This window comes from Bubalus kerabau, chromosome 2 (genome assembly GCF_029407905.1).
Source record: "Bubalus kerabau isolate K-KA32 ecotype Philippines breed swamp buffalo chromosome 2, PCC_UOA_SB_1v2, whole genome shotgun sequence".
NCBI lineage: Eukaryota > Metazoa > Chordata > Mammalia > Artiodactyla > Bovidae > Bubalus > Bubalus kerabau.
In genome coordinates, this window is record NC_073625.1 from 197337133 (window position 1) to 197355146 (window position 18014).

At 48.7% G+C, this 18014-nt stretch overlaps 1 protein-coding gene across 3 annotated transcripts in view; it reads right to left on the reverse strand.

The window, feature by feature from the left end:
* Positions 1 to 12326, reverse strand: part of ERG (ETS transcription factor ERG) — a 323925-nt gene extending 311599 nt beyond the window's left edge. For all 3 annotated transcript variants that reach the window (XM_055569950.1, XM_055569949.1, XM_055569946.1), the window contains exon 1: positions 12223 to 12326. The gene's annotated coding sequence lies outside the window, so the exon portion shown is untranslated. The remainder of the gene's footprint in view (positions 1 to 12222) is intronic.
* Between the last annotated feature and the right edge of the window lie 5688 nt (positions 12327 to 18014).

Sequence of the window (18014 nt, forward strand, 5' to 3'; positions counted from 1 at the left end):
GCACCTGCCTCCAGCAAATCCATTCCGATTCCCCCTCATTCCCAGACACAAATTTCCATGAAAACCAGACACGGGACAGCAATCAGGGGCAGGAGGATATTCCAACATCGCCCCACTTCTGCAGCCTGGTTTCATTAGACTCGCTGGCATGGTTCTGTTAGCCCCTGTGCGTGCTCACTACAGGTGACACTTTGCTGACATTGACCTTCAAAGCCATGCTGTCCGGGCACTTAAGGAAATAAGACCCCTTGCAGGAGCGACAGGGGCTCTGGTGGCAGAGACGGGCGATCTGTGAGTGCAGAGGTCACCGGGACATGGAAACACTTAGCAATGCCTTTACAAGGTGACTCTGCTGGGTGAGACGGGTCCTGTCATTGAACCCACCTACACGTCCCTATAGCCCATGATAGCTGTTTAGCCTGAAAAGGGGAAAAAGAACCTCCACAGCTGACACGCTCAATCCAAGTTTGACTAAACAGAGCAGTTTGCAAGAGCACACTTCAGCCATCGCACACCCGCAAACACCCAGCTGGAGAAGCCAGTGGGGGATCCACATGGGGCTGGGGTAGGGGACCCCATCACCTGCTCTGTGCCCCAGCCCAGGGCTGCCGCCATGAGCGATCAGTCATTCAGGAGTTTGTCTCCAGGGTCTTACTCAAGAAGCGGTAAACTGTGAGGATCCCGGGTAGAAGCAACCGGACTTCAACCTCCCCTTCCGATCCACGCTGCCCGTCGGAGGCGCGGGGTGCCGGCGATGACACGGTTTTTCCTCCGAGGGCTTGCGCACACGTGGCTCCCATCACTGTGGTCTCACATTCCCTCTCTGTTTAGACCACTTGCCTCGCACGTTCTCATATTTACACATGTTCACTGAACGTAACCCCGAGTGAATTATTTAAGAAGGCTTAATGTGCTTCAGACTTCTCAAATACAATTGAGACTTTAAAATTGAATTTGCACTCCCATGGGGGAAAAGAGTACGGAGCTACCCGCAGGGCGTCCAGTGGACGCGCAGTAGGTCTCGGAACAGAACTGCAGGTACCCCGACGGCCTCTCCCCTGGCAGCCGATGCTCCGGGTCAAATGAATCAGGACTGAGCTACAAGGTTTAAACGTGTTGCCCGCCTTTGAAAGCATCGAGCCCCACCACACACCTCACAGACCACAAACGTCCTCGTGTTCTGACTTATTCTCCTCGGCCGATCCAAAATGAAGCATCGGACAATCAGAGATGCGTCACATGCAGACCAGCACACAAAGCCCCGTTTGGGAGTTGTGTGTTTTCTGGCTCTTTTTTTTTTTTTCCTTTTAATAAATCACAATATCCTTTTCTCTGTGTTCAGTTGCCCTGAATTAGGCGTTAAGATTCTGTGCAGCAAATTAGAGTCGAGAAAAGGCACGCATTTTATTTAACGCAATCTTGCTAAGTTTGCGGTAAGCACGGCCCATGAGGAAAACAAACCAGAACAAGGGAAGGACGTTCCCTCCGGCTCGGGTGGGGATGAGCACAGAACTACCCAGAGCAGGTCCTGAATCGAACACAAACCTCTCATTCAGGGGAAACTCTGGGAGACAGTGAAGGGCAGGAGAGGCTGGCGTGCTGCAGTCCATGGGGTCGCAGAGTTGGACACGCCTGAGCAACGGAACAACAACAAAACCATTCACACGGTAAAAAGGCTGAGCTGCTCCACGACTACATTACACAAGGTACATTGGTAATCAGAAGCGGCATGCGAGAGAGGCGACTGACTTTTTAAGATGTGCCGTGAAACTCAGTGCTCAGCACCACAGAAAGGTCTGCGCTGGATGCGCTCTGCCTTCATGGAACCCGTGAACGAACGTGTGGTCTCGGGAGCTAATTCCGTAGCAATCCATCCGACGGTTATCCTTTCTTTCTCTGGGGCTCCAGCACCTCATGAATGCTGTTCCTCAAAATGACCGATTGCCTTATTCTCAACACACTGTCCGCGTGCAAAAAATGACATATGTCATCAGCCGACATGAGCCTTAAACAGGGAATACTCAAGATGTTTACACCTGAGGTTGTCAGAAGACGATTCTAACAAAAACTATGCGTCACCAGGCATACAAAGTTTCAGTGTGAAAGCAGATATTTGGTTTTGGCTTTGAAAAGCATGAAGTGAGTTGACAAGAAATCATATATTCGTGATCCCTCCAACTTGAAAACTGCAGATCTGATGCTGTACATACCATGCTCATGTTCCCTTTTTAACTGCTATCATTTCTGGCTCCAGCACGAGGTACTGGGTAATAGTGCCAAGAGGGACATCAAGTCACAAAAATTCTATTCCCGTGAATCCAAGATTCACGGCCACTAATTATATTAAATCTGAATTCCGCTGCTGAGTATTCCCGACCTGCACAGTCCAATACAGGAGCCACTCGTGTGGCTATTAGGTATGTGAGACATGGCCAGTCCAAAACTGAGATGTGCTGTACGTACACTGGGCTTCCCTGGTGGCTCAGCGGGGAAAGAGACAGCCCGCAAAGCAGGAGATGCGGGAGACGCAGGTTTGATCCTTGGGTCAGGAAGATCCCCTGGAGAAGGACATGGTAACTCAACATTCTTGCCCAGGAAATCCCCATGGACAGAGGAGCTCGGCGGGCTACAGTCCATGGGGGTCAAAAAATAGTCGGATACAACTGAGCGATTAAACCACCTATGTAACTAAACACCCATGTAAACGACACATCGGATTTTGAAATTTAATACAGGTAAAAAAGTAAAAGCGTTCATCCACATTTTTATATAAATGACACTTAAAGTGATAATATTTTGGACACACCGCATTACATAAAAGAGATTATTAGAATGCATTTCATCTGTCTCTTTCTCCTTTGGTAACGTGGCCACTAGAACGCTGAAAGCTACAAGCTACACATGAGATCTGCGTTCTACTCCCCCTACCTGGCACCCTCTGACCTCCCATCCTCCCAGTCCCCACGTCACCTGCCCCCTTCCCGTCGTCACTTCTGGAAGTGGACCCTCTGCTCTGACCCAGAGAACTCCCGGCGGCACCAGAGATCCAGAGCCGATCCCCCAGCTGGGTTCTGCCTCTGCTCTGGCTCTGACCATCTGGGTAACTCTGGCCACGCCGGTCACTCGGGAGGCTCACTTTGCTACTCTGGAAGATGGGGTCAATAAAGCCCCCGCCCTCACAGAGCTGAGGCGAGGACACCCCAGAGCAACAGGGCTCCCACGTCTGCACCATCTGGTGGGCAGTGCAGGTCAGCAAGCGTGCTCCAAACAAACATCACATCTCCCTCCCCTTTGGCAGGATTCCTTTATTCCCTACATTTTTGTTTGTTTGTTTTTAAGATTTATTTATTTTTGGTTGCACTGGTTGCTGCACACAGGTTCTCTCGATGCAGTGAGCAGGAGCTACTCTTCACGGCAGCGCGTGGGCTGCTCACTGCGGCGGCATCTCTGGCTGCAGAGCACAGGCTCTGGGGGGCACGTGGTTGTCACAGCGCGTGGGCTCGGGCTCAGCAGCTGAGGCTCTTGGGCTGAGTTCTTCAGCAGCAGGTGGGATCCTCCCCAGACCCAGGATCAACCTGGTGTCCCCTGTGCTGGCAGGCGGATACTCAACCACTGGGCCACCTGGGAAGCCCCACTCCCTACCTTTTAATTCACACTTGGGTTCCTGACAGAGGCGTCTATCTCTGTCCTTCCAGTGCCAGAGGTCGGGCCATTTCAGCACCCACGTCACTCAGCTCCCAGGTGGCACGTCCCACACCCCAAGCACCACCCCCAGGTGGCCGCCCATGATGGGGGGCAGGGGGGCCTCACCCCCATCCGGCCCACCAGAGCCAGGATCTGCCCTGGTGCAGCCTGACCTTCAGGAAGCGTTTTCTGATCTTCCTCTGGCATGGTCGAGATTACTTTTTGATTATCTGACTCTAATGAAGGGGATTATTTTATTCATACCCTACCCTGTCCCGTAAAAGGACTAAAAGCAATCCACAAGGATACACACGATATGACAAGGATTTGTTTCGTTTTGCTTTAAATTCTGAAGTAGATTCTAAGTAAACAGCAGAGCTGAGACTAAAGGGAATCAAGGGAAAGAACAGGAGGAGTTGCTCAGAACTCAGCCGTCCACCACGCAGGCCATGGGGTCCTGCACCCAGGCCCGAGCTGGGCGCACGCAGGCCTCCACGCTGGCCAGCACCCAACTCACACAGTTGCTCCCGAGGCTGAGACGAAAAACGAAGCTCTCCCCAAAGGCTGTGGGAGAGAAGGACCTGTAGACGAGATACAAACTTCCCCAACACTGACCCACAGCAGGTGCAAGGGTGGCCTCTCATGGGGCCCACGGAGCACCTGAGCACCCCCTAGGGACCACTGCCCCCACACTGCAGAGCCCAGCGCCCTGGCTCACTGTCACACTGGTCTGGTTCAAGCAGGCGGCTCTGCTGAATGCAACACTTGCATCGGCCTGCGCGTTCGCTCCTTTCTAGACCCCACGGCCTGTGCGCTCACCCCTTTCTAGACCCCACGGCCTGTGCGCTCACCCCTTTCTAGACCCTACAGCCTGTGCATTCATCCCTTTCTAGAACCCACCCACGGCCTGTGCGCTCACCCCTTTCTAGACCTCACGGCCTGTACACTCACCCCTTTCTAGAACCCACCCACGGCCTGTGCGCTCACCCCTTTCTAGACCCCACGGCCTGTGCGCTCACCCCTTTCTAGACCCCACGGCCTGTGCACTCACTCCTTTCTAGAACCCACAGCCTGTGCATTCACCCCTTTCTAGAACCCACGGCCTGTGCGTTCACCCCTGTGCATTCACCCCTTTCTAGACCCCACGGCCTGTGCGCTCACCCCTTTCTAGACCCCACGGCCTGTGCGTTCACCCCTTTCTAGTCTCTATGCTGGTGCATCCACCTCTCTCTAGACCCTACGGCCTGTGTGCTCACCCCTTTCTAGATTCTATGGCTGTGCATCCACCCCTTTCTAGACCCGATGGCCTGTGCGCTCACCCCTTTCTAGTCTCTATGGCGGTGCATCCACCTCTCTCTAGATGCGTGGCCTGAGCCTTCATCGCCCTTCTAGATTCCACAGCGCGTGCACCTTCATAGATTTCAGCTCCTGAAGGCCTGACCTGAGGCTTCCCCACAGGGCTGTGCGCTGAAAGCTCAGCCTGCCCGCCTCCTCTCTTCCTGGCACCTGCCTTGACGTAACTCAGAACGCCCCTCCTCTGCCAGAATCCTGAACCTTCCAAGCCTAGGTCAAATCTGACCTCAAACACGCCTCTGCCCTCTCGACACTCCCTAACTTTCCTGCGTGAATTTCCACCTGTGGACATTTATCCCAGGGATGCTGCGTTCAGAGTGAATGCCATTAGCTATTTGGAATGAAAGGGGCTACAATTTTGTTTGCATGTTGTCCGTACAACTAGTTGAGCAAAGAATAACCCAGGCAGGACACCAGCAGCCAGAGTCGGCGGACAGGCGAGCTCTGGAATGTTGTGGCTTTTCCATTACATTTGCAGTTGTTTTTCTAATCTGTAGGTATGTCCAGTGTCTTAGTCTCTCCGTGATCCACATTCCCATCTCTTTTAGGACTGTGCTCTCATTTAATAGGTAATCAATAAATTCTGATGGGGAAATGTGTTTCCAGGTTGTTTAAATGTAATAAACAAAATTCAACATGGTAGAGTACTTCATGTTTGCAGAGAAAAACGTAATTGCAAAACCTAACTGCAAATGCAATCTTAGCCTTTACACAGACATAACCCCTTCCTGCCTCCTGGTAGTTGACTGTGGCTTCTACATGCTTATAGGGTGATTTTCTGGACTTACCTCCAGTTTTCAATTTGGGTGTACATTACATAGGAGAAACTGCTCTTAAGGGTGTTTTGTTTAATCACCTATATTTACAAGTCTTACAAAGCTGCAAAAATCCCTCAAAGTCTATCATGAAATAGGATTATAAACTGCTTTCAGACCTGATCCCATTCCAGCTGTTAAAACCCTCTCTGTTTGACCCAGAAAGCAGCAAGCAACAATCGCTTTTCTCTGTTTGAATGGCAGGGTTTGGGGTGGAGTTTCAGAACCTAAACACAGGTAATATGCAGACCTAACACCCATTTCTCCAGAAAAGACTCACCATATTCCCTGGGTCTGATCCTCATTGTCATTATTTCTATTTTAAAACCCTAGAGTGAAGTTAATTTTCCTGCCAGGATCAAACAGACTAGGAAGTACTTTTGGATACTGAAAAAGCAAATTTTTTTTCCTCCATTTTTGCTTATTCTGTCTTTTTGCTGCAGTAACTTGCGCTCCAAAAAGAGCCAGCCTTGCACAAGACACGTTTGAATTTGGGGCAATCATAGACTCAAATTTGTAAATCCTGCAGAGGGCTCGCATCAGCTTTGTGAGGTTGCATGTGATTTTAATGAGACTCCATTCTTCTTCAAACGAGGTCTTCTTAAAAGGTTCCTAAGTCGCCCATCGATATCCTTTCGAAATGCTTTTTTACCTTGTTTCCCAATAAAAGAAATCTCAACTTTCTAATATTTAATTCCAGGTTTTATGTTGAGATGGTAAGTGTGCATGGTTTGTGTTTCCAAACATTTCACATTACTAGCACAGACTTCAAATATTATTTACATCCAGCTTAGTTCTTGGTAGGTTCTATGTAAGAATCCTGAAATCATCCTTGTTCACTCCCAGGGTCCCAAGGTATCACCAAGGTCCCCTCCCTCCCTCCAGGCTCCTCATTACAGCTTCTTTCAATCTCTTCTCAAAAGCCTGAGAACCCTACTGGCTCCAGCAGGCGCAGAACGCCAAGCAGCGGCAGCGTAGAGGGAAGGGAACAGCGCTTTTCCATTGCCTGATCCAATCCATCGATTCCATGAAGGCAACAGGTCGTTAACAGACACTGTAAGATCCTGGGTTTCCCCCGCGGTTCGGAAGACACACAGCCTGACATGCAGCTCAGTTCACACAGAAAGGCACAGCCCACGACCCGAATCCACCTCCCCAAGGCTGCTGACGACTGTTCACAAAACTGCTCCTGCCCCAAAGGTGGCAACACAAACCTCCCAGCCCGGAGCACAAGAAAAATGTGCACACACGCCTTTTACTTCCCAACTTGACTACTTTTGTAAAGCTCCCAAAAAATCCATAACCCACATTTCCACTCCGTCACGGAGAGAACGAATCTCCCCACCAGGAACGGAGAACCGCTCGGTGGCAATACGACAAGGCGGGTTCATCCCTGCACTCAGACTGCGGGGCAAACACCCTTCTTCACTTTTAAATGAAGGTTTGGGAACCTCTGCCAAGCCCTTCATCAAGCGAAAGTAAGGGTTTCTTGGTTTTGAAAAATCACCGTAAATGTGCCTGTTTTTCTTTTCCCTTTTTTTTAAACCATTATTTACATTTTCTTTTTTTCTTTTTTATGATTTATGTTTTCTTTCCTATCGGTTAGAGGGCTGCTTTTCTGTCCCAGAGTAGGTTTTCCTGGGGGAACAGTTATTGAAATAACAGTAGCACTATAAGGAATCCCATGTGAGACACCGACGTGTGAACATCTCATTCCCACTAAAACAGTTCAAAAATTAGATGGTATGCTCAAACAGGAAGCAGCTACAACACTTGGTTTTTCAAAGCCCTTAGACATGCTAACGGTTTATGCTAGATCAGATCTCCCATCAACTTCTCCAGGGTTACGATTTTCAGAGGTGATATAAATTAACTCAAAAGGTCTATTTTACACACTTTAAGGATATTTCCAGCTTCACTCACGGTCATTCTGAAACAGAAAAAAAAAGGCACAGAACTCAACTTCCTTTGCTCAGGCTTCTGACCATGCACAGAGTCAAGGTAACTGAACCCCCTACTTTCATTGTTAAATTACGGTTTCTCATACGCAATCAGGGTCTTCCAGATGATGACATGCCACTGTCAAAATAGAAGAACTTAAAAGTTACTTTAAATCTAAGACTCAGACCCAGCGCTCCATTTTTAGACGCACCCTTTAATTACTTGGTGCTGTCGACATCTCACTTACACTTAAATTTAGCAAAGTAATTTTAGACCACTTGCCTTTAGATCACTTCACTACCTTCACTGGATCTGCAGTGTTGCCAATGCAAAGCACCAAATCCTCTCTCTTTTAAATACTCAAATGTTTGAAAGTAAAAAAGGTAAAAAGTTAAGAGGGCAACATTTCCCCCTGGTCATTTTGAAAAACTGGGGTGGATGACAGCCCAACCACTGGAGACTTCTGTTGTTTTTATCCACAGAATGACTGCCTTGAATCTATAAATGTGAGACGATGTATACTGACCATGCACCATGTCCAGCCAATGAACTGCTCCTGAGCCAAGTGAGGGCACAAACAGGGCCAAGGAGGATGCCCTCATGACGTCAACAATACAGGGAAATCTACGAGACCTCGTGGCCAAGGGCCACCAGCTACTTCAGGGACTTTAACAGACACGGTTACCAAACTCGAACACCCACTGCTCCCACCAGGTATCAAAATCTGCTGCAACCGCGTCCAAAACACTTGAATCCCTCTTATATCCCAAAACACTTGAACCTTTGCAACTCCAAAGGTTTGAAGAGTTTCAAATTCAAGGTGCAGGCATATGATAAAAGAAAAGTTGTATTTTAAAGGATGATATATCCTGGGAATGCCCACGTGTCCTTACCCTTTGGGGAAAGAAAATGGAATTCTCCTCCTCGCCTGGAAAAGCTTGGCCCTGAGATGCAAAGGGTGACCAAGCCAGGAGGTGGAAAGAGACCTGCGTTTAGAGAGACCAGCGCCCACTTTAAACACAAGTCTGCCTCTCAGTGCCACAAGGCCAGGACTCTGCTCATAATGACTTCCTTCTGATCTCAGTTACAGGGACCACATCTCAGGTCCTAGGCCCCAGCAGCCTCCTTAGAAGGGGGCTATCTCTCTGTCGACACCTCCTGAACCGAGCTCTATGAAAGAGCAGGCGGCACCAACATTTATTCAACATGACACTGTCCCCCCACCCTCCGTATCATATGATTGACACTGACCTGCTCCAGTTTTTCACTGGGGAATAGGAAAAGATCTTTGGAACATTAGTTCCTCTGTCTTGTGAAAAAACAAATCCTCCTTTTATTTATTTTTGTTGTGTTTAAGGACAGGTAACAAGGAAAAACTAGACCTGATATTAATGTTAGAAAAAAAGTTGAAAGTCTCCCATTACCTACTTTTAAAATGATATATTCCATATATGCACAATGCATAATATTTTAGAATAGTACGTAAGTTCAAAATCAAAGTTGACATCTTTCAAACAGGCTTTACTTCTTATTTATATATCTGGCACCCCACTGGGGTCTCAGCCTCTACCACAAATAAAAGAGCTGATCTTACGAGATTAGAAATGCAATAAGATTTTTAATACCAAAACAAAACCTAAGAAGTGGCCCGGGGCAAAGCTTATAAAGACGTGTACATGCGGCCCCATTACATAATCAAATGGCAACCAAGAATTTTCAAAAATTTACCTAAAGAAGGCACTTTAGACTAAATAACCAAGAACTCATCATAAGAGAATAGATACATGGAAAACAACATATCACAATGCTACCCCTCATTTTTAACAGGAAAATAACTATACAGTGATAGAAGGGAAACCAACATTTTAAATGTAGCTGGAATTACATATCCTTAAACAAATAATTCAAAGAGACATAAAACCCGTTTGCTAGTTTAGTGTACTATGCAAGTTATTGATTCAAATGGAAGCCTGGGTTACCAGACCACAAGGGGATCTGTGATGTGTCTCGCACTCAACAAAGCCTTTCTTCAGAATTAGAAAACTTTGCAGTAGTGGCCACAGGCTTGCACAGCTCATCCTGTTTCCCCTAGAACTGCCATTTCAATGGCATGGTTAGCTCATTCATAATTTGACATACGATGAATTAATTCATCTGGCTAGGGTTTTCATACAACTTCTATTGCCCACTCTTCCCACCGAGAGAACCAGTGCAAGGTGCCGCCAGCACAGCAAGGGTTAACCCCAGGACTGTGCCGGTCCTCCTGGTGATAAGGTGAGGGGTAGCTGAGGCCGGTCAAGGGCTCTAAGCTTTTTGCAGAGAACTGAAAATGCTGAAAAAAATAAATAACCTCTATGCCCCGTGTATGTCACTAGGGGAAGACTAAAATTGTTTCTTAAGTCACACTGAAAGTTTTCTGAACTACAGAAGCTCCAGAAACACGCATGGTGGGAAAGCTATGGCACTTAGGAATACGTTTCTTTGGAAGAATAACGAAACTATCATCATCCTAACGAAGAAGTGCATTACATTCACACCTGCATTAAAACTGTTTATCCATTTTATGAGGCAGTGTAGTCTGCTGTTAACAATAGCATCTAAATCCTTTAAAATGTTAAAAAATAATTCTAGGTGGTACCTTTTGTAAAATACCTAGACAATATATAGCTGTGGTACAAGGACGTCGTATTTCAGACAGAAACCAACAAGGCTTGCTGAGAGATACACGTATAATTTTTAAATATGCCAAGTGTCCCCAGTAAGCGGTAAACGGGGAAGCACATAAACGTAACAGCTGCAGGCCGAGGTGTCAGAAGGGGAAAAGACGGAGATGCAGAGAAAAGAGAGGAAGCTGAGGTCCGGGAGAGCGCGGTGAGGGCGCCGTCTGAGGGCGATTCCACCCACGGAAGGACTGAACGGGCAGCGACAGCCAAGCCCACACCTGGTCTCGACTCTCAACCGAGCGTGGGCTTTCATTCAAGCCTTATTTCCACTCCAGACAACAACAAATCATCGCTCGCTGCGAGCCCAGACGAAGCTCCCGCGCCCGGCTTCCCCAGCCCTCGCGGGTAGCCGGGGCGCGCGCGCCTCCCCAGGACCCGGGCAACGACGGACCGGCCCTCCCGGCGTCACACACCCCATCCGTCCCGGCGCCGTCGGAAGAGCTGGGTCACCCGGCCGCCACCGTCCCCGCCGCGGGAGCCGGGCAAGGCGCGCGGGGCGCGGGACTTACCGAGAGGCGAGCGCCGCCGTCGGGGGAGGGCGCGCTGCGCACGTGGGTGTCCGCGCGTGTCCGCGCCCGCGTGTGCCGGCGCGCGTGCCTGACTGGGGCCGCCGCCGAGCCGGGCGGCACTGAGTCCCTGGGCGCTGCCGGGCTCAGCCCATGGTGTGGGCGCCGGCCTCCCGGAGGCCCCGGCTCCCGCCAATCGCCGAGCAGGGCTGCCGCCCCGACGCGCGGCTCCAGATCCGGGAGTGCGCGCCGGGGGCGGGGCGGGGAGGGGGAGAGCGCGGGGCGCGAGCGCGCGTGTCCAGGTGCGCCTGGGTATCCGCGCGCGCGCGCGCGCGTGTCCAGGGGGTCGTGGATTCTGTGCGTGCGCGTCCGGGGGGCGCGTGGACGCGGCGCGTGCGCCTGTCCGGGGGCGCGCGTGGGTAGCCCAGCGCGCGTGTCCGGGGGCGCGCCCTCGGGACAAGGAACGCGGCGGCGTGGGCAGGTCCGGACACTGCCGGGCTTTGGGGACGCGGCGGGCGGCTCCGAGGAGGAAGAGGAGGAGGACGGCGAGGAGGGGGAGAAAGGGGAGGAGCGGAGCCTGGGACCGGAGAGCCAGAGTCCCGGCCCGGGCGGCGGCGGGAGGAGAACCAGGACGCGCGTCCAGGAGTGGAGAGGAGCGAGAAGCCGAGCACAGGCTGGGGCAGGCGAGGGCCGAGCGGTGGGAGATGCCGTGGAAGTGCTTCCTCCTCGGAACTTAGAAGTGATTTTTTCCTCCCGCCTCAACCGTTACACACATTACAAATAATAAAAGTTCAAACCGGTTGTGTCGGAAGAAGGTGAAAATGACCGCTGGGGCTGCCACGGATGCTGCTGGGAATTGACATAAACGTCGCCCTCAAATTAAGAGACGGCGGTGCCGGGTGCCACCGGCTTCGGTCACACCTGGAGTCTCTACCTGGTGCGCGTCCTGAGAGCCTGGGGCCAGGGTGGAGGGGCTCCAGAGGCGCGGGGCGCAGCGGCTAGGATGCCGAGCCGTCCGGGAGACCGCCGGGCGGGCCCGACAGACGCAGGGACAGCAGCCCTCGGCAGCAGAGTGTCCCCAAGAAGCCACCTCCGAAAGGGGAAGCCGCGCGCGAGGTTTGGCTCCTCCGGTCCGGCGGCCCTGAAGCCCTCCAGATGTTACAGTTTTTAAGGGAATTCTGACTTCAAAACCGCGCTTACCTGGGTGCTGCCTCTCTTCGACCATGTCCCGCGGGCACCGTCACGACTGTCCAGCGTGATAGCTAGGAACTCATCCCAGACCCTTCCCTTGCAGGCTCTCCCCTTCCAACCAAGTGAAAACTACTCGTGTCTCTCCCTCTCCAAACTTTTTAACAGCCAAGAATTTCAGCAAACAGCCAGAAAGAAAGCTAAGTCGCCCCCCCCCCACCACCCCCGCCGCAACCCCAAGGGAAGGGAGCGAAATAAGCACTCCTTTAATTTGAAAAATAATAATTAAAACTCCCTCAACTTTTAAGGCCGGGCAACATAATCTATTAATTGGTCGCTATTAACATGCCGTTTTATTGACCATAGCACACAGAAGTCTGATTGTGAAGGAGGAGTGTTTTCAATGAAAGTGGAGTTATTTTAGCTGTAGACGTGTTTACATTTCTGTGGTTTAGTCTATAACTTTCTCTTTCTCTTGCTTCAGAATTCTGCTCCATGAAGCAAAGCCCTTAGCTCCCAGACATTCCAAAAAGTCTGCCAAAATAATAGAAAAAAAGAGAGAGAGAGGGAAGAAAAAACACACGGAGACCCCCAAGTCTGGGTCAGGCTCAGGGTTGTAAGTGGGCATCAAGAGTATGCCCCCTCCCTACACACGTTCCAATTAAAAAAAAAAAAAAAAAAAAAAGCCCTTTAGTGCTCTAGTTACTGTTTGCTGCGGGGGAAATAGGATGAGCCTAAGCAGCAGCGGAGTTCAGAAACTGCCTTCTCTAGGACCTATAGATTCTGAGAGGTTCTTTAACCCTACAGATGCCAAAATGAGATCATTGATACGAAAATCTATCACTCCACCCTCTCCGAGGAAGTGTTTCTCTTTTAAACAGACAAGCCTCACAAGCTACAAATGCATTCCCAGGAAATTTCTTGGACAAACAGGCACACCACTGCATATGGGACACAAGCCCACCTCTCCATAGGTGGGCAGAAGATACCAATAAAAAGGAAATATGGAAAACAGATTAAGTTTCTGAGAACCATGCAGTCCTTTTCTCTCCGAGGTCCTGGTACAAAAAGCAGAATGCATATTGAAACATGCATCTTAGTAACAGGACCATATCAGTTTTTACAGTCTGTGCTGGAATCGTCATTTGCAAAATTGACTGACTCCTTTGAACTGCTCCGTCAGTAGTAGTAACACAGAACAGTAGGAACACAGAAGTCTCACTGCAGTTCACAAGATCTTAAAAAATATCCAACCTGCCTTCCCCCTTAATTGCATATTTTGGTTTCTTTTCTTTAGAGCTATTCTCCAAAGAAGCCCCACATCCAAGAAACCTGACTGTATTTTGAAATCTTCCTCTTAGCCACTCACATCCAAAACACGCCACAGGGAGCCCTTAGGATTTTGTTGTTTGGTGGCTAAGTCACGTCCAGTTCTTCAAGACCCCATGGACTCCTCTGCCATGGGGTTTCCCAGCCAAGAATACTGGGATGGATTGCCATTTCCTTCTCCAGGGGGTCTTCCCGACCCAGGGGTCAAACCCACATCTGCATTGCTGGTGATCTTCACCACTGAGTCACCCGGGAAGCCACCTTTATGATTTAGGGGAGTGCTTTAAAGTGAATCATTTCTCCCCCTGACCACTGAGATCAGGAGCCCCTAGCAATGACTCTGCTTCATAATACGACATGACCCTAGCAAGTTCCTTCAACATTATCACTAGGATCGAGTACTCTGATAGGATAGAACAATACTGGAAGTAATATACTATGTTAGTATGTTAGTAATACTGCTAACAGAGGAGCCTGCTTTATGAATAAAGAACTGTACTTTAATAGCCAAGCATGACTTCAACAATTCAGGTTACCACTGTTGAGAACAACAAAAAAAAAACATGAGTTCAGAAGAAACACAATATTTGAACCAATGTTATCTGTGGCTCCCTTTTGATACTTTTCTCCCCTTCCTCAAAATACACCCCACAGAGAAAGGTGTCACAAACATGCCCACCTCACACATTTTCCAGAGGAGCGGGGAGAGGGGAGGAGAAGGGGGAGAGAATTGTTTTGTAAAAAACAAAACCTCATACTGAGACCACTTTCAAAGCTGAGTCTATTAACAGTGAAAAATCTTAGAACCAAGAATCTCAGAGTTTTGCAAAGTTAGGACACCATCTCCTCCAACTGATTGTATCTTGCAGTTGCAGTTAGGAAATTTTTTCTCTCATATGATCTAATCTTACCCTCTACCAGAGCATTCCCTTCAGTCTGGGCCATAATCAAGGTCAAGGGCAATTTCCACCAGTTAATTAATTTGAAAGGTCAACAGGATACAAGTAATGAAGACACGTTCATTATCTATGCTATGGGACGGATAGGAAATACGATCATTTAAAGTTCATAAAATATAATTTAAAAGGAAAGATTTTATAAAAACACCCCTTGACACGTTCCTCAAGAATTAGCATTTTTAAGTATTTCATACATGAGATGATCTTTCTGTATAAAGTTTTGTGGTCAACTTAATTCTTTCTGAAATCCCTTTTATCTGAAAGATGTTTCGGATTAATTTAAGTATTTGTTACTGGAGAACGTCAAGCTCTTGGTCAATGAAATGTCCTGCATTGGGTTGTCACACCTGTTAAATATAAGCCTCCTTTTCTTTTGATACTTGGAGAAGGGCCTTAAAAGGTTTACATCCTTCAATATGGAGATTTAATTGCTCTACCTATAATAAAAAGTAATCCCTATAAAATTCAGATTGTGGACATTTCAAAGCCGAAAGAACTATTGGATTGGGATGTAAAGGTTGCAGTTCAAAAAGCCTTCCCTGTTCAAGATCACGTGGTGGAGTTATGAGTTATAAACTCCTGGTTATCATTTTGTAGGTCTGGTTTTTGTAGTCTTTGAGGGAGCGTCTTTGAGCTCACTTTATGGCTTAGCAGTTCTGCGCATTATATGTGGAAAGGGGAGGGTGCCCCTCCTCTGGAAGGACTCACAGGGGAGGAAGCCTCAGATTTGGTTTTAAAGGAGGTGCTGGAGGGAGGTTCCCCCGCACTGACACTTTCCATGCCTTGGGTGAGCTCAGACCCGGCAGAAAGCCCCTCTGAAGGACAGCCTCTGTTTGGGAGAACACACAGCCCGCATGCTTCAGCTCCTGGCCACTGCCTGGTTTTCATGCCCTGAGCACCTTCAGTGTTTCTTGGGCTGCCCTGAACCCCTCTCCCACAGCCTCCAATCGATCAACTGGGACCTCCTGTTCATCCTGGAGGTGGGTCGGATGAGGCTCCTCTCATTCCCTGGAGCCAGTCTGAGCCAGGACAGAGAGGAGAACAGGGGTAAGAACTCAAGTTGGGGTTCTACACGTAGCTTCCCCTGGCCCCTCTCCCCACCACGGTCCTCATCCTGTTCCCGGACTCCCCTTGTTGATCGTAAGTGAACACGGAAGGACAGAGTTGGAGATTCTCTTGAAAGAGTCTTCAGCCCACCACAGAAGCACGCCCATCCTTATCCTGATTTTTATCATCAGCCGCTAAGCAGTCAGTTTCACGCGTCCTTGGCCCTTCCCGACGAACAAATCTCATGCAACACTCTTACCCTCTGAAGCGCTTTTTCGATCACTGTCGGATGCAGTTAGAGTCTGCAGTATGCACAGCAGTTCTTAATCACACGTGGTGACCACAAACTGCTCCGTAAAATTGCATAATGCATAATTCCTATCAACTTGCATAATGCACACGATGACTTGATGCGAAACACATTGTACATCTGTCAGTGAACACTGGTGACAAAGGTTATATGAAATGGATCGGGACACTGTATTTGCATTTCTTCAATGGAGTTACACAGAGCGCATCAGGAGATCTGCCGCAGCTCTTCTGATGATTAAACTGATCTGCTTGTGAGCTTCACGTACCTGCCGTGACACTCTCTCCATCAATGCATGCTTTTGTCATACGTTTTCATCAATGTGATTGACTCATGGGTGTGAAAATAGTTGTATGTTTAGAAAACGGACATAATTTCTTCTCAGTGATTTTTTTTTTTTTTTTTTGAGAATCCAGGGAATCGTATTTTTGTTCACTTGTTTTTAAACTTTTTATTTTGGATTGGGGTATAGCCGATTAGTGATGTGCTAGTTCAGGTGGTCGGCAAAGGGACTCAGCCACACATATACATACACCCTTGTTGTTCAGTTGCTAAGTCCTGTCTGACTCTTTGCGACGCCACGGACTATAGCCCGCCAGGCTCCTCTGTCCATGAGATTTCCCAGACAGGAATACTGGAGTGGGCTGCAATTTCCTTCTCCAATATGTGTATCCATTCTCCCCCAAGCTCCCCTCCCGTCCAGCCCGCCATGTAACATTGAGCTGAGTTCCACGTGCCATACAGTATCTTGGTGATTTTTTTGTATATTGATAAAGACCATAGGAGAAGAAGGCAACAGGGGATGAGATGGTTGGATGGCATCACTGATTCAATGGTCATGAACTTGGGCAAACTCTGGGAGATAGTGGGGGACAGGGAAGCCTGGCGTGCTGCAGTCCATGGGATCGCAAAGAATCGGACACGACTTAGTGCCTGAACAGTAACAACAACAAAGACCTTGGCATAACAGTGCCTCGATGCAAATAAAACCATTATCTTAATGACTTTGCTTTGCATTCCAGGATAGTAACTTATTATTTAGTGGTTATGGGTGACCTGATATACTTTAAATGGATATACAGTCTGTTTAGGATAAAATGCACAGACAATTGATGACAAATGTGTGAGAACAGGAATCCAGCACTTGTCAGCCTTCTGACCCTGGGCAAGTCATGGTCTCTTGATTGAAGCCTCAAATGTTCTTATCTATCAACTGAGGCTATTGGAGTGGATGATTCCCAAATAGGCTAAACGCAGGACCTCTGAGGAAAGAATCTGGGTTATTCATTTTTATCTCCCTGCTTTTTAACATTGCTGTGGCTATTGTTCAGTCACTCAGTTGTGTCTGACTCTTTGTGACCCCAAGGACTGCAGCACGCGAGACTTCCCTGTCCTTCACTGTCTCCCGAAATTTGAACAAACTCGTGTCTATTGAGACGATGATGCCATCCAACCATCTCATCCTCTGTTGTCCCCTTCTCCTCCTGCCTTCAATCTTTCCCAGCATTCAGGGTCTTTTCAGATGAGTCAGTTCTTTACCTCAGGTGGCCAAAGTACTGGAGCTTCAGCTTCAGCATTCATCCTTCCAAAGAATAGTCAGGTTTGATTTCCTTTAGGGATTGACTGGTTGGATCTCCTTACAGTCCAAGGGACTCTCAAGAGTCTTCTCCAGCACCACAGTTTGAAAGCATTGTGACTTATTAATTGATTGAAGACACCTATTAGAAATCACATCTCTCTTCAATAAGCCCTAAGCACACACCTCCTTCTTCTCTCCCATGCACCCATGCTGTGAGAGCACCACCCTCTGGGCAGAGGTTTCCTTGATCATGAGTCCTGGTGTGGGCAGAAAAATGAAGTCTCTGCAGCAGTGATCAGAGCCCTGCTTCCACTGTCAAACTCACCTGGCAGCTTCAAAAATAACTCCATCCTTTGGACTGCAGCTCAGACAAGGTGAATTAGAATCTTGGACGACAGGCAGGTCTGTGGACTGAGACGATGTTTGAGTCACCCCAGGGTGTTGGTGTGGACCTCCAGGGTTGACGATGACAGCTATCTAAATGACAGTCATTCCACGGATAAGGCAGGAAGTCCAGAATCTCACTCTACTGAAATAATTCTAGAAAACACACTCAAAGATGAACTTTGTCTCCCAGAAC